The sequence below is a fragment of the Myiozetetes cayanensis genome, unplaced genomic scaffold (assembly GCF_022539395.1).
Source record: "Myiozetetes cayanensis isolate MyiCay16 unplaced genomic scaffold, myiCay2020 scf1, whole genome shotgun sequence".
Classification (NCBI taxonomy): domain Eukaryota; kingdom Metazoa; phylum Chordata; class Aves; order Passeriformes; family Tyrannidae; genus Myiozetetes; species Myiozetetes cayanensis.
In genome coordinates, this window is record NW_026086604.1 from 37120132 (window position 1) to 37130272 (window position 10141).

Below are 10141 nucleotides of genomic sequence, written 5' to 3' on the forward strand. Positions count from 1 at the left end.
CTTTTAGAAATGGGGAACAAGGCATTGCCTACACAATACTTGTAAAAAGCAAAAGGAGAGCATTCTAAACGGGATTCCATAATCACACACACCCCCCAATATTATACATGCAGAAGGATGGCATTTTCAACAGAGTGGATCTTACTTAGGAATATCTCAGTAAACTGCTTGTTGCAACTTCTAATGATAACTACAGAGACGAAAAGTTTCCCACAAATACTTGAGAACAGCACACACTGCTACTTTGCACCCATCATCCTTCAGCTAACATTCTCCTCTGTTCACACTTCTCTTTTTCATCTGCCTAGTCTAACATCTAGAAAAGTACTAAAAGGACAAAACAGCAATTATTCTTTCAGCTGTGTCTTCCTGGGTAGTCCATAAATCTCACTTGTAATATCCTAATTTTCCTAGATGAAGTAATAAAAAATTATTATTAAACCCCCATCTTTTAAAATTAGGTATTATAATCAGGACTATAATAGAAAAACAGTGAGTAATAAATATTTTTTATCACTTTTGGAAGAAAGGCCAGGTCACTCAGGAAGACTACAAAGATATTGTGAGGTTATGCAGGGAGAAAATTAGAAGGGCCTAAGCCTAACTTGGAACTAAATCTATTAAGTCAGTAAAAGACAACAAAAAATGTTTTTATGAATACATCATCAACAAAAGAGAGCTAAGGGAGAATCTCCATCCTTTATTGTATTCAGGGGGAAGCACAGTGGCAAAGGATGAGGAAGACTGAGGTACTTAATGACTTCTTTTGCTCGGTCTTTAATAGTAAAAGACCAGGGTACCTAATCCCCTAAGCTGGGAAACAGAGGCAGGGAGCAGAATGAAGCTCTCATACTCCAAAGGGAAAACAGCAGTGACCTGCTATGTTGCTTAGATACACACAGGTCTATGGGGCCAGACGGGATCCACACAAGAGTGCTGAGGGAGCTGGCAGAAGCACTCACTTCCAATCACTTCAGCAGAACTGGCTAATGGGGGATGTCCCAGCTGACTAGAGGTTAGCAAATGCGATGCCCATCTACAAGGGCCGGAAGGAGGACCTGGGGAACTACAGGCCTGTCAGCCTGACAGTGGTGCCAAGAAAGGTCATGGAGCAAATCATCTCAAGTGCCATCACACGACACGTGCAAAACAATCAGAGGATCAGGCCCAGCCAGCAGGTGTTTATGAAAGACAGGTCCTGCTTGACCAACCTGATCTTCTGTGACTAGGAGACCCTGCAGTGAATGAGGCAAAGGCTGTGTATGTTGTCTACCTGGACTTCAGAAGAGCCTTTGGCACTGTCTCCCACAACATTCTGCTGAAGGGACTGGCTGCTCATGGCTTGGACGGGTGTACTGTTCACTGGATAAAAAACTGGCTGGCTGGATGGACCCAGAGAGTGGTGGTGGGTGTGGTTAAGTCCATTTGGCAGCCATCCCTAGTGATGTTCCCCAGAGCTCAGTACTGGGGCCATTCCTGTTTAATATCTTTATCAATGATTTGGATGAGGGGATCGAAGGCACCCTTAGCCCAATGACACCAAGTTCACAGTGACACCAAGTCAGATGGGAGAATGGATTGCTGGAGGGCAGGAAGTCTCTGGAGTGGAACCTGGACAGGTGGGATTGATGGGCTGAGGCCAACTATATGAGGTTCAACAAGGCAAAGTGCCAGGTTGTGTACTTGGGACACAACAGCCCCATGCAGTGCTACAGGATGCTACAGGAGTGGTTGGAAAGCTGCCTGGCAGAAAAGGAACTGGGGGTGCTGTTTGACAGCTGACTAAACATGAGCCAGCAGTGTGCCCAGGTGGCCAAAAAGGCCAATGGCATTCTAGCTGGGATCAGAAACAGTGTCACCAGCAGGACTAGGGCAGTGATTATCCCCCAGTGCTTGGTACTGGTGAGGCCACATCTCAAAGCCTGTGTTCAGTTTTGGGCCCCTCACTATAGCAAAGACATTTGAGATGCTGGAGCATGTCCAGAGAAGGGCAACAGAGCTGGTGAAGGATCCAGAGCAGAAATTTTATGAGGAACAGCTGACCAAACTGGGGTTGTTTAGTCAGGAGAAAACACAGCTCAGGGAAGACCTTACCACTCTCTACAACTACCTGAAAGGAGGTTGTAGTGAGCTGTAGGTTGGTCTCTTTACACAGTTTACATGCAACAGGACAAGCAACTGGCCTTAAGTTGTGCCAGGGGAGGTTTAGATTAGATATTATGAAAAATTTCTTTACTGAAAGGGTTGACAGGCATTGGAACAGACTGTCCAGGGAAGTGCTGGAAACACTGTCTCTGGAAGTGCTTAAAAAACACGTGAATGTCGCACTTGGGGTCATGGTTTACTGCTGAACATAGCAGTGCTGGGTTAATGGTTGGACTCAATGATCTTAGAGGTCTTTTACATCCTTAGTGATTCTGTGATTTTATGATTCTGTAATTCTTTAAATATTTCACACAGTCAGGACAAAAACTAGCATTATTAGTATTATTAACAACAAGGTAAACCAGTGACAACTTAATTAAGGGAGCATAGAAGATAAAAACCAAGATACAGGTATGGCAGAAAGGAAAAAGCCAGAAGTAACTAATTACCATGGGTTTCAAGAAAAGGGTAGGAGTTCAGAAAGCCATAAAGCCTACAGCTCCAGGGACACTGGGGCTGTAAAAGACATGCCGTGAGCAGCACAGCAGTGCACCAACATTGCTTCCTCTATACCTTTCTCTTCTTGGCCATCCATGGCAGTGAGCACCTCAGCCTCAATCCCAAGCTATCATTAGGGTTAGGGTTCTGAGAATCACAAAGTCTACAGCTCCAGGGACACTGGAGATGCAAAAGACATGCCAAGGGGATCACGGCACTGCACCAGTGTAAATTTTGAGGGCTGTGGCTAGGAGCATTCAACCAGCCTAGACTTTTAGATTGCCTCCTTTAAAGGCATTGTCTATTGGAAGACCTGGGTTTTATTACTTCCTGTTGAAGAAACCATCCTCAGATATTCAATGAGCACAAGCAGTTTTATTGAGGGTATTCACACTCTTTTGCAAAACTATATTGCACCTGCACTTCATTTACACTACTCTCCATGGAAGTAGCGGAAACACACAGCTGGGGACAGCTTGTTACAGGGAGAGCAGGCAGGTTTGAGCTTGTACCAAGGTAAAGAGCTCAGGTGGGCAGCACTACATAGGGTCATAAAACTGATTTAACTCTGGCTCTGCTTGAAGGAGAGTTCCATGAATAGCTGTGCTGGTACAACTAGGGAAAGAAAAGTGTGGGGCCAGAAATGAGCAGTCATGAATGGAAACAGAAGCAAAAACCCCCTTCAGCTGTGATTGCCACCCAACTCCTGATGAACTGATAGCATTCAGTGTCAATTCTGAAACTTTCTGCTGTGCAGGAAGCAAGAGAACATCTTGTCTTGTTTTGGGTAGACAGAAAATCTGTGAATAATTGTGACCACTCTGAGAGGTGTCTCTGTAAATCAGCACAGTGCTAAAATTAAGTTCTGCCTAGCTGAGAGGATCTTACCATCACAATCCTCTCTAAAAGGCTATTAGAATCCATCAACAATGAAACCCCTCAAGCAATATATACTAGACTTTTTAAAGAAGATTCTCTATAAATCTGTAAAATATGGTATTTCACTGCCTTGTACTTATATGTCATCTATTACTTTATAAATTAAATGGGTATTTCAGGTAATGGATATTTTCAATTCATATGTAAATGTTGTTCTAATTTGATAGCATTTTTACTCACTTTACAGAGTTGAACTTTCACATGTAAGACCAGAAATAACTATCAGGTCATTTACTATAATCTCTTTATGCTGGACCCCTAAACTTTACTCCACACTAAACTCAGTAATTTATTTGGTCAAAGTGTAGGTTATACTTGACAGCTGCCACAAAATCCCTTAATATTCCCGCACTTCGATGTCTTCCCATTGCTTTATTGTCAGCACAGCAGTTTCCTTGCTGTCACCAGCAGGTTCTTCTGCTTTCCCTGATTCTTGTAACACTCTGTCAGACAACTCTGTACAGCTTCAATACACTTCACCTGTCCCAGAGTGCTGGGCATTTCCTAAGCTGAAATACACTGTGGTTCAGAATCTCCACAGTATTGGATTTCAGTTACCATTGCAATTACATTTAACTCCCAAGCTGTTTACAATTCAAACAAAAGGATTTCTCTGTACAGCATCCAAAATGGAAGAAGTTACAAGCACTTAAGCTTTTTGCACCAAGATCAAATATTAAAAAAAGTCCCTCCTCACATTTCCTTTGGTTGTAGTCTTCTGCATACCATATAGCTTAGTGTATCTACAGAGCCTCTTTTTATGTATCACATAAGCTTTTACAGATAAGCTCACTCTTCTAATCCTCTAAGGGTTCCATACAAATTCAGCCTTTTCCCTTCTAAACTTCTTAATTCCTTACTTATTCAGAAGATATTTCTCAACTCGACTTCTTAAAGACTTTTTAATTTCCTTTGAGATTTTTTTTTCAGAATAGCTGTTAAGCTCTGTACCTAACTGGCCTATTAACAAATCTGTGACTCAAAAAAGTAGCAAAATTCTACTCTTTACTGTTATCCTACACCAGATTTGACTGTATCCATAGCATGGCATAAGGTCTTGAAAAAGAGCACACTAAAATTTTGGATTTAGGTAAGTTCTGATCTGATTTCTTAAGACCGTGTCCATTAAAATTTGTTCCAAACATTTTGGCTAACCAGTTTCACATCAGATTGAACAGAAGGTACCTGTATCAGAATTCCCCAGATCACCCCACAGGTCCTTTCAGGTCCCTTCCCACTGCTTGACTCCTGAGCTCACAGGACCTAACTGCAGATGCTCTTCTTCTAATTCAGGTTTGGACCATGCTCCTTCTTTCTGGAGTCTCACCACAGTCAGCTCTCTTTCTATAACACTTTGCATCTGTCCTTTACCTTGGATATCCTCTCTTGGATTGCGCTCTTCCGTTTTCCTTTAGGCGTTCTCCTGAATCACAGGAGATTCATTATAATCTTGGCATTGCCACTAAGCCAGAACCAAGCCCTGGCACAGAGCCAAACTTGCCATAAGCAGCGTTCCCTGGATGCAGCCTAGTGCACTGAGAAACTCACAGGAGCGAGCAGGCAGGGGGGCAAAGCAATCTCTTCTGGCAATCAGTGAGGAGCTTTGCTGGCTGAACATCTCAGTATCACGACTAAGCAGACCTGGAGCAATGCAGGAGAGAGGTTCTGCACAGCTCATGAATACTCAGGACAGCTCTGTTTCTGCCAGGGGATTCAGGAGCTGGATCCTGTCCCGGTAAGGAATACAGATGTAATTCCCACATAGACTGCAGAGCATAGCCCCTTCCTATATTTTTATTTTACAGAATCACACAATTGTTAGGGTTGAAAGGGACCTCTGGACATCATCTATTCCAATCCTCTCACCAAGGCAGAGTCACCTAGAGCAGGTACAAAGGAACGTGTCCAGCTGGATTTTGAGTGTCTCCAGAGAGGAAGACTCAACAAGCTCCCCGGGCAGCCTGTTCCTGTCCTCTGCCCCACTCAATGTAAAGAAGTTCTTCCTCATGTTGATGTGGAACTTTTTGTGGTTTAATTTATGACCATTTCTCCTTGTCCTGTCACTGGGCACTACTAAAAGGAGTCTGGCACCATCCTCTTGACATCCACCTTTGAGATATTGATATGGTTTAATGAGATTCCCTCAGTCTTTTCTAGACTAAACAGGCCCAGCTCCCACACTCTCTCCTCATAAGAGAGATGCTCCATCATCTTTGTGGCCTTCCACTGGACCTCTCCACTAGCTCCTTGTCTTTCTTGAACTGTGGAGATCAGAATTGAACACAGTACTCCAGATGTGGTTCCACTAGGGCCCAGGAGACGGGAAGGATCACCTTCCCTGACCTGCTGGCCACACTCTTCCTGGATACTATTAGCTCTCCTGGCAGCAAGGGCACACTGCCAGCTTGTGATCAACTTGTCATCCACCAAGACTCCCAGGTCCTTCTCTGCAGAACTGCTCTTTAGTAGGTCAGCTCCCAACATGTATTGGTACTTGGCATTATTCTTGCACAGGTGCAGGACCCTACACTCACCCTTGTTGAATCTCATTGGATTTCATTTCTGAAATTTCTCTGCCCAATTCTCCAGCCTATCGAGTTTCCACTCAATGGCAGCACAGCCTTCAGGTGTATTTGGCTCCATTGCTTCTCCACAAAGGAAAAGCAAGCAACCATGGCCAACAAGCATGGGAGGAAACCTTAGAGAAAAGATGGACTACAGGTACTTAGGAACTCTTCAGATACACTCTATAAAACAGAGACATTAATCCACCTTTTTCTTCCCTGTTTGGTCCACCTTCATGCTTCACCTATTTTGTAGCATTCTGCTTTTGGTTTACATACTAATTTAAATAAAGCCCTTAAAAAATACCCTTAGGCTCGATATGTCTCTGCACAACCCTCCCAAGGCTCTCAGCCCTGCAGAGTCAAGTCAGGATATAAGAAAGAGCCAGCTATAACTGGGACTGCTGCTGTGAACAAGATTGGACAAGGTAGTGTTACAAGCAAAATTACCAGGGAAGGACAGAAAATAAAAGGAGAAAAGAGAAAGGAGGAAGAACCTGACTGCAAAAACCAACTATTCATAGCTGCCCATACACACATACTGCACCAATCAAACACTCTCTGCAAGGGAAAGCTACTCCACCTTATGAAAGACTTTGTATGGTCTCATGGACTACCTTATGGACTCCCTTCCCAGCACTGACAGGGAAATACAGTGGCTGCAGCTGGTGCTGGCACTTTCACAGCAGGTTCTCCTCAGGTTCTCTGGTCCCATCCAACAGCCATCTGCTCTTTCTTGGCCTCTCAGAAGCACAGACACAGCAGATCTTTTTCGTGTGCTGCAGATCAAGCTCAGCTCTTAGCCTGAGGGGCTCCCTGTCTTTCCCACAGACACTGCAGCTGCAGACAAAAACCAAGCACTCAGGAAGGTTGTCTTTGAATGGCTTCATAAACCATCAGGGTTAGGAAGGAGTCACAGAGAAATAATCAGCAACACTTCTGTGGCTGCTGATAGATCAATGCTAACTGGCTCACGTGGAAGTTGTCCTGTTTTTCCACGAGTTAGCAATGATGCTAGCAAAGCAGCCATGGTAATACACTACACTGTAAAGTATCACTGACAAAAAACTGCTAGCCTGGACAAAGATAGGAGCTCACTAGTTTATACATTCTTGCCACAGAATCTACAAGTCCAAGACACCAAACTCCCTGTGCCCTGGCACTCTCCCCACACACACAGAGCACAAACAAGGGTTTTGTGCATGGCCATGGCTTTCTCCAATGGCATTGACTTCCCTGACAATGGCTAGAGGTTACCAGTACTTACAAAGCCTTCCTCACTGTGCTTCTTGGGGATCAGCACCTGGTGCTCAGGACATCTGTTAATGCCTTTTCCCTACGAGCAAGTGGCCTCTTCATTTGTCAACTCCCTGAGCTCAAAGTACAATTCTTCTGATTCATCTCATGAATGTTCTGCAGTGAACAGCAAAAGCATCTCTCTTGGTAAGCTCTGGGAGGGAGTCAGTGTAATATCATGTTGCCTCTGTCATGCACAGCCTCTGCTGGATGAACCTAACAGAAAGCAACACATTTCACTCCCATCACACTGCAACTCACCTGAGAAATTCTGCCAAGTCATTCCACAGTGACAGTTTCTCTGGGAAGCTAAAGGGGCACATCACTTTCAGCACATCACCCTGTTGTTCAGATCCTCAAGGCTGCCTTCACATAAAGCTGACTCCTAGAATGGCTGCTGACACAGATCCAATAGGAACATATCTAACATCAGATCTGCATCCCCAGCTTCAACACATGTTGGAGTACCTTTTCTTCGACCAGTTAAGGATCACTTCAGTATTAGAGATATAATTTTTCTGGAAAAAATACAAATAAGCTTAAAAACTTGGTTTGTTTCAGTCATTTTTTTTTTAAATATATCAAATTATCTGGCCAACAATTAGTTAAAGTGTCCAAAAGAATACTTTTATATTTTCCAAAGGAACACTTCCATTAGATTTTTACCTCGTCCCTCCTTTTGCTAAGAATGAACAGATGCTTTTTTTTTCCAAGTTGATTTTATTTTATGCCTACACCATGGTGTCTGGAAACCCATCTTACAGGTTGAAACAATAAAGAAACCTTGTATAAACTCCCTTTATACCATCTGCCAGGATTACTTTGCAAAGGTCTCTGTGGCATTCTGGAGTCCATGCGAAGTCAACTGCACCCTGGATAAACATGAGGAACCCGATCTAGAGATTTAGGGAAAACAGCATGGGAAATGCCAGGCTGAGACCTTTAAAAATTATATCACTAATTACAGAATAAAAGTGCTACAGAGAAGTAGGATGTCAGCATATTGTCTACTGGTATGATTGCATTCAGTAATGAATACTGTTTATTCTGAAACATGGCACAGATGGTACATACAGTATCACGGAAATAAGGAGCCCTCTGTGCACTGTTCTCCTCACAGCTTACATTACTGTTAATATTTTCTCTCTATGTTTACTGCAGGCATAAAAATGTAAGCAGCAAGTAATAAATCCATTAATTTTCTGTACCTCTGTAAGGTCTTTGCAAACGTCAGTGGTACAAAAAGCCTAGTATTTTACTTTCTTTCCATTAGGTAAGAAATCAGTTCATAAAGTTGCAGGTTTTCTTCCTTCCCCTGTTGGGTTTCCTCCAACAGTAGTTTAAAATTCCAGTTTACTGAACACACATAAACTGTTACTGATAGCATCAGGCAGCACAGCTGTTAACTATTTTGCCCAGTATTTTAAAAGGGGACACAAAAACTATGCATGCTTGTAAAGTCTTGCATTTATAGCTCATTACTAGTACAAGTGAGCTCTGTCTAATACCAACCCTGTACTGCTGCATAGTTTCTTACCATTAGTTATTATTATATGAAATGCTGAATCGTGAACTCAGTATTAAGGAAAGTGTACTTTCAAGCCCCTTTTCTGACAGAGAAGCAACTACATGGGAAAACACCAAAACCCAACAACTTTTACCTTAAAAAGAATGAGAAGCTGAAAAACATGGACATTCCTGTTGTTGGCTATTAACACATAATGTTTAATCCCAGCATAGCTAAGAGTAAAATCAACCTCTTGAATCCTATTTCAAACTGAATGTCTTCTTGTTCTAATATCCTTTCTTTAATTTTCACTCCCTGCACATACAGGTACCCTTCTGATAGGGTGTGATCCTGCAGCACACTTGGTATGTAACCACATAATTACAGATGCCATTAAAACAGAAACACAGAGGTGATGATATGGCAACTTCAATTTGCAAAGTCAATCTTAATTTTGGTCTTTCCTAGTTTTCACATTCTTGATTATATAAGTTTAACACTTGAAAAAAAATTAAAACAAAATCCCGGAAAAATAATTATAATGCACAATCCCTAGTAATTACTTCTTCCTAGAGTCACTACCGAGGACTCTTTCTAAAACCTGAATATCAACAGACATGAATATTGCTTGAATAAACAATAAGTAATTAATTCAAATGATGCTGAATTGATTATTTTGTTTCTAACTTACTCAAAAGTACTAGAAAGAATTAGGAATGAGAACAGACAAAAATCAGACTCTTCCCAGTTCCCACCCCAGATGGCTACAAACATAGTCTCACACTACTACAAGAAAACGTCGAAGAAAAAGTATAAATTAAGACAGGTAGGCCTTCAGCACATTCCCTGGCCGAGAAAACAGCTTGATGTGCTTCATTTTACTGAATGAGAGGAATTCTCAACTTCGTGGCCCTTCCCTTTTCCACCGGGTCCGAGAGTCCCGAAATTCCCGAACCAGCATGACAGTAACAGGAGATGCCTGGTACTGATGCTCAGCACCGCTAAAAACCGGCACATCTCCAGAAATTCAGCGGCAATTTACGCCAACAGCGACTTCCAGCAGAAAACTCCTTCCCAGCGTGCCGGGCGGGCTCCGGCTCCTGCGGCGCGGGCTGGGGCAGCCCCCTCGGCTCGGCCGCTCTGGGTTCGTGGCGCACCTGCTGCCTAGGAGGAGATGAGAGGGGGGAAAAAA